The 7774-nt window shown below is 27.5% G+C and overlaps 1 pseudogene; it reads right to left on the bottom strand.

Moving 5' to 3' along the window:
- Nucleotides 1-892: 892 nt before the first annotated feature.
- On the bottom strand, nt 893-4132 carry LOC111639202 (annotated as a pseudogene).
- Between the last annotated feature and the right edge of the window lie 3642 nt (nt 4133-7774).

Genomic DNA, 7774 nt, shown 5'->3' with positions numbered 1-7774 from the left:
ATATATTTACTTCTCTACATTGTAAGCTGAAACTTACTAATAATATCTACTGCTGGAAACAGTGTGGAAGATGTGACTTATTATATTTTACTTACTAAGATTTAATATAATCAAAATTCACAATTACTTCCTGTAAAACTTTGGTGATAATTATCCAATGACATGCAATGAACATTCAACACTTCCAGCAAGACAATGATGCAGGCCTCTGAAGAAGACCAAAAACATTTGCTATTGTGAAAATTAAAGGCACAAATAAAGAAAGTTCCAGCTTTCAAAATATTTCTTGATGTGAAATAACTAAACAGAAAGTTTATAGAACACTAATTTTTCAAGAGATCATGAACATAATGTTCTAGATTTTTTATTTTATTTTATTCTTTGTGTATTTTGTTTTCTGTTTTCAAATTGCACATTTAGAATAAAATTTAAAATTAGAACAAAGTCAAAAAGATAATTATATTATTTATTATACAGCAAAACAGTATAGTGTAATGGAATAACAGACATGGACACTGAGTTCAGTGTAACATATTCTGATGTTACTTTGTCTTGAGATATAAAATAAATGTTAGTTACATGTATATATTGATATGTAACTAAAAATTTATATCGTTTTATTTAAATATACTTAATATCTGGTTTAGTTTATGATTCATGACATGATCATAGTGTGTTTTGATCAATTCAGTTAAAACAAACTCTAGTTAATTTAGCTATATACCTAAAAGCCAAATTAGCCAAACACATACAAAATGGCCAGAGGAAACTCTGATCATATGTCACATTTAAAAAGGATTAAAAATATGTTTTAACTGCTATAGTAACTGATATGATCAGTCATGCGTTCTTTTGTGTTAAAGTTTACATTTATCTACTATTTATTCTATTTATCTTCAGCCATACTATATATAATAATATAAACAACCAAACTAACAGATTATAAATGAAATCATTAAGATACCAGATTATCATTTTAATATTTTGAATATGAATGAATCAATCTTACCTTATTAGTAGCTGTCAAAGAAGCACATTGATCTAATAAAACAGAAACAACTATTTCTTGTCCTTCCTTAGCAGCAATATTCAATGCTGTATACATATCTTTTGTTGGTGCATAAACTGCAGCTTCATGTTGTAATAATAATCCACCTATATCAACATTACCAAGACAAGCAGCAAAATGTAATGGAGTTTGTTGCTCCTGAAAAATTATTTAAATTATATATTAAAAAAAAAAAAAAATATTCTTACTTCTTACTGACTTATCAGAAATTTTATATATAAATATGTACACATACATACATATGTGGGGATTAGAATGACATAGAACCCAGAATACACTAAGTAAACAAATTTTAATTATACTTCAGTAAATTACAATAAAATAAGTAAATAAAGGCTTAACTATTTTTGAACACTTTTCCCAGTGTTGCTCATCCCAAATCCAACGAGTTTTCTCTTGCTTTGCTATCAACTTTTGCCACTGTTCCTCAGTCATTACATGATTGCTTCTAAGCTTTTCTTTCTCAATATCTCATGCATACATTACATGACTTCTGTCTTAAAAATCCTTGCTCCCCACATATATATTTATTTGCATAAACATATATATAAAAAATGTTTAATTAAGATGTGATAGAAGAATTCCCAATCTAGTTCATAGTGAGAAAAATTGAATTATTAAAGAAAGATAATGTTTTCTCTATACACCTTAGAATTTGCATAATTTACTAGCTTCTCTGATATTTTTTTTACTTTCATGCTATTAAGATGTTTTGATGATTTTTATAATGATTAATACAAAAAAGCAATGCATTTGTAAAAAGCTTGTGTTAAGAGTGAAAAATGATGGGCATGAAAAAAATTTTTAACAACAAATTTCAGTGACAACAATTTTTGAAATACAAAATAGATAAAATTATTTCAGATTTAACTCTACAAAATTTGATGAATAACTTACTATGCAAAAATGTAAGTGAATTTCATTAATAAATTTTTAAAATTTTATGAAATAAATAAAACATACCCTAGCACAAGTATCCACATGTGCTACATTACATAAAAGAATACGTATCACATCAGCTTGATTGGCACGAGCTGCTAAGTGCAAAGGTGTTTTTCCTCTAACTGTTGGAACATATGGATTAGCACCATGTCAAATCAAAAATATTACTATATTCATACATCACACAAATGAAGCCATATGTAATGGTGTCAGTCCTGACTGTAAAGGTTAATTAAAACTTAAAAAGTTATATTTTTCCACAAATTAAAAGTTTCAAAATTTCAACTCACCTCAGTAGTACCTTCTATTGAAGAACCATGCTTCAATAGCAGCTCCACTACTTTAATGTGATTTTTTTTGCAAGCAATATGTAATGGAGTGAAACCATTTAATGCAAAGGTTTGGGAACAATCAGTTTTACGATCTAATCAGTTTTGCTCCTCTTAAATAGCCACAGTCTGCTGCAACATGCAAGGCTGTTAGATAATTTTATAAAAGAAGTGAATACTAATTTTTTTTATAAACACTCTTTACAAAAGTATTAATAGTATTATTAAAGCAATAACTATTAAAATTATTAAACTATAGCAATTTCTGAAAAACTGTATGAAACAGTTATAACTTCTTATTTGTAATCACTAAATAAAAATTTTTTAATTTGATGAATGTCAGAATTTTCAGGAAAAAATTCCTGTTTCAAGAACTTTAAAATACATGAGAATTTCAAAATTCTTTATTAGATTTTCATTGAAACAAATATTCAGAGTAACAAATAGTAGCCATTAAAAAACTGCTAAATTACATTACTGGAAATATTTTGAATACATACCACAGTAACATCAACTGGAGCTTTGTGATACAGCAGTATCCGGACAATATCAACATGGTCTCCTCGAGCAGCCATATGGAGTGGTGCCAAGCCATTCTGAAAGCATTAAACAATTAATATTTAGGCAAATAAAATAATATAATAAGCAAAAAGTTATGATTGAAGTTAGTAGATACATAAATTTGAAGAACCAGTATTAAAAATTACTCTGGTACACATATAGCGACTAAAAACTAAAGTTCTGTTTTTGGAAAAATGTAACAATAACCAATATTCATAATTGTATATTTTTACTTTGTAAATGTACTGTATATGTTTATATTGTAGAATTTATACTATTTTCTAAATTTTTTGTATATCTCTGTTAGCACTTTTTTCCCCTACTGCTTATTTTGAATTTAATGTCAGTTATTAAATGGTACCTTTTCAGTAACCATGTTTTTACCATTCTCTTTCAAAATATCATCATCAGTGCTTCTTTGTAGCTTGTTTCCTGACAAAAACATAATTGGATGAGACAATTAACAGAGAACTATCCATTCACCAAAAATTGTTGTCCAACAAAAGTGGGGTCTCCACCCCATTTGCCTTTTTTTTTTATTAGCTCCATTTGGCCTAAGACATTCATTGTGGCCAACAACATGAATCAGTTCATTCATTTTTATCATGCCAGTCACCAGACTTATTACCCAAATATTTAAAATTTTTCCTACTTACCAACTATCAGTACTATATACAGATTATCAATACTTTTTATGCTATCTGTCAATACAGCTTACTGAAAAAGAAAGTAAAGATGATGTCTCATTGCCATGATAAATAATGCACAGCAATCTTTAATCGATTCTGGAATCACGCCAAGTCGAATAAAATTATAAATATTTTAATTTTTATGAAATTTTTAAACTTTACAAAATAGTTGATTATATCTGTTCGAAATAAAATTAGAAAATATATTGTACTTTAGCATTTGCAATAATTTTTATTCAATTCTTAAATTTAATTGTAACGTTATAAGTAAGAATTTGAAAATTATTATAATTGCATAATGATAAATAGTTAAATTAGATGAAATTTCTAATCTCTTGTGTAATCTCTAATGTAAACTCGTTCTGTTTAAACACAGTGTTCTGCTCACTTTAACCAATTTTTTTTAAGCACCCTTTCTACTGGCTGTAAATCTGACACTGGTTTCTATTTCGTTCTCTATCAGTTCGCCACTCATATTCCAACGTCGTTTTTACTTCATCACCTGTACCCAACGTTCCCCTTACTTCTTTCCAATCATCCATTACCACACATTTAAGTCTATACCAGAATTTCTTTAAAAAATTTTGGAGATCAAACAATTTTTGTTTATAGAACACCAGTTTACATTGTTGTCGGAGATAATATTTTTTGACGGTTTTCCTCACAAAGCAACATTTTTCAAGAACTTTTCAGAATATCTTTTTCCTGTTTCAGAAATAATTTTCAAGATATAATTATTTTACATTTAATAAGAACATCACTGACAAAGGATTACAGTAATGAGAAAATTCTCAAAATAGAAATTCCAAAAAAGTAGTTCAGGAAATAAACTGACATTGGAGTCATTTTTGTAAATATGTCCCAAATAATCAATCATATTTTGTTTAAAAAACCTATCAGTTATATTAATAACAATTTTGTTTTTATGTTTTATATGAATTAAATGCTAAAGTTGCAGGCTTCCATTTTTTTTTAATTGGCAAAAAGAAATTTTTAAGCTCCAAAAAATTACCAACTCAAGAGAATTAAATAAACTGGATATAAAAGAAATGAAAATTAGTAACCAATAAACTTGTTAAACCAACAAAAACGTTAATGTTTCTTTAAATAAACATTTTTCTCGGCATCAGGTGTTGGATGATTATTTAAGGAGCCAAGTAGATATTTGGTTAATAAACTTGTCATTTGAAACAGTGGTTCTTAACCTTTTTATATTCGCGGCCCACCAAATATTTCATAATATTTTTGTGACCCCCATTTTTTTAATAATAAATTTGTATTTGTTAAATTATCTATAATAAATTATGTATTATTGCTTTATTTTTTTTTATATAATAGATGTAAAAGGTAACTTTATTATTTCATTATCTATTTAAATAACATTCAAACCTCACAATTAAACATAAAATAGCATTAATTTTTAACAAAAAATAAAAATTTAATTATTCATAGAAAAAACAAAAAATATTTGATCTGCTGCTGAATATCCTCAACTAATTTGTTAATTCTTGGTTCAATTGTTTGTAATGCTATCCGCATGCAGGCATCTAATTGCAATCGATTGGTGGATATAAAAACAAAAAATGCATAGTTGAGAACCCTTTTTCACACAAATATGTACTAGCAAAAGGCAGCAAATTTTGCATTGCTGCTGAAAACAGGGGAGGATATTCTGCACAAATTTGTATCTAAAATTGGGACACACTTTTAGTCTTGAAAACAGATCAAATTACAATCATTTATTAATTCTAATAATGTATCTTCATCAGCTGATGATAAATTGGTATTTTTATAATTGTTCTATGGATCTTGAATCAGTTTTGTAATGTAAACTTCTTCATTAGGAAAATATTTATCAAATTTATCAATTAATTTTAAAAGATGGCATTTAATTAAGGAATTTACATTTTGTTTCTCAAATTGAAATTTTGAATCAGATTAATTGTGAATAGAATAAAAACATTTCATATATAATTGAATCTATTCTTTGGATCCATCTTTGTAATTTCATTTTCATAGCCTCAATTTTGCATAATTTGGCGGCCCCCGGCAAACTTCTTATGGACCCCCAGGGGGCCACAGTCCCCTGTTAAACACTGATTTAAATTACTTAGTTTAAATATTTGATTTTTTATAAATTTATTTAAATTTAAAAATTGTTTCAGGAATTATGTTCCAAGCATCATGTTTTGCAGCCTTGAAGTTTGTAATGTTAGAAAATTGTCAACTATCTGTGTATACAAATCTTTTGATAATCTGAAACTGTGTCGTTATTCTTATTTGTTGATTAAACACTGCATAGTGTAATTAATCAATCACACTACATAGTGTTTAATTAAGCAACAAAAGTGTATACAAATCTCTCAATGATTCCTCATAAATTTTCTATCAAATTTATGTCAAAACTTAATACAGGCCAATCCAAAAGTTAAACATTTTTCTGGCAAACCTCTCCTTGGACGATTGAGAAACATGAACCAAGGGATTATCGTGTTGAAAGATATAATTCCTAGCATAAATTTTGGTGGAACGTGGCAGTGCATAAATTTGAATAGTCAACACAGTTCACCTGATGTTTATTTTTGCTGAAGAAATTTTACTTTTTAATCTGGTTACCCCAAAGCATTACTGATACTCCAACCTTGCTTCCTTTTGCTGCAGTAGTGTTCTTCCTTCTTTCTCTCCAGATCTCTTCTTTCTTTTGAATTTCACTTCTCCAGATTGCAACAGAGTGCAATGAACAGTTGTATTTAAAAATCAACTTTGCAAATTTTGTTATTTCCTTACAGAACATTGGTTTTTCATTGCCAAGTGAAGTTTAGTTTTTATCCAGAATTTGATTTTCCTAAAGAGCTTCCTTTCCTCTGCAATAAAAGTCAACAATAAAAATTTTTTTATTGTTGACTTAGCTATATTTAATCTTCAATCTATTTCAATCTAGGAAATGTCTTCGACTGCCTGGCATCTATTTTGCCTTTCTCGTCATCACGTCACATTTCTTATCTTTAGTAATAAACAACTTTCCAATGCTTCATGTGTATCAAATATTTTTACACATTTGCACAACTGATATAAATATCAAAATGCAAATTGATTTGCATACAGGTTAGGTTAGGTTAGCATATAAACTTTGCATATATTTTCATAGAAATATTTTTAATAAACAGTTGATAATGTTTATAGTGGTAAAATTTCTTTCTTCCAATTTAAAACAAATGGAAGCATATAACCGAGCACTTTTGATAAACACTCAGTTATATGCTTCCACTTTTATCATGTAATGACTTGATTAAAACAATGTTTTTAAATTTCAAAACAATAGTTACCATAAGTTGGTAATTATTTGAAATACATGTCATTAACTAAAATTCCTTAATTGATTAAATTTCTAAATTACTTTTAAAACATGAAAGAAATGGACAAGCAAAAAACTTTCTATTTCGCTTTGTCTTTGCACACAAATTGGATTAAATAATAATTTAAATATTTAAGTCACAGTAAAAAAATCCAAAAAGACAAGTCACATTGAATATGTAAATGATGCTCTCTCACATTACAAATGAAGAAAATATTAATATTTGATAGAAAATAAACCATCCAATTTGTGTGCAAAGACAAAATGAAATATAAATTATTTTACGACTACGCATAACAAAGTTCTTTTTAGACAATCCACTAGTCACTTCTGCGAACAGATTCCAGTATCAATTCAATGATGAATTTTATGCAAAATAAAATCAAATACACAATAAAACCTCTAAAATCTTGAATTGGATGTACCAAAATGCAACCAGTTTAAGTTGTGGTGAGTTATATAAAAAATGAAAAGTTTTTATTCAAATGCCATATGAATGAATTATGTTGCACTACTTTAAATGTTTAAAGTATAGCATTAATTAAACTAGACATCTCTAATAAAGAAATCACAAAAATTTAATTATTATTTTGGTCAATTATTTAATTTCAAGGTCAATTTCAGGTCAACTATTTATAGATAATTTGAGAAAACTTTTAGCCTTTGTTTTCGAGTTATATTTAACTAACAAGCTTCAACTTTCACAGTCACTTTATGTAACAAACCATGCATTTCTGATACAGTGGGTGATCGGTTAACGAACGGATCGGACAACGAACACTTTTGTGAAAGATTTTTATGTTTGGACAACAAACACCCCACAAAACAA

The sequence above is a fragment of the Centruroides sculpturatus genome, unplaced genomic scaffold, assembly GCF_000671375.1.
Source record: "Centruroides sculpturatus isolate CEXI.00-Female unplaced genomic scaffold, Cexi_2.0 scaffold1284, whole genome shotgun sequence".
In the NCBI taxonomy this organism is placed as follows: Eukaryota; Metazoa; Arthropoda; class Arachnida; order Scorpiones; family Buthidae; genus Centruroides; species Centruroides sculpturatus.
Note: the sequence above shows the minus strand (reverse complement) of the source record. Positions and strands in the feature narration are given on the sequence as shown.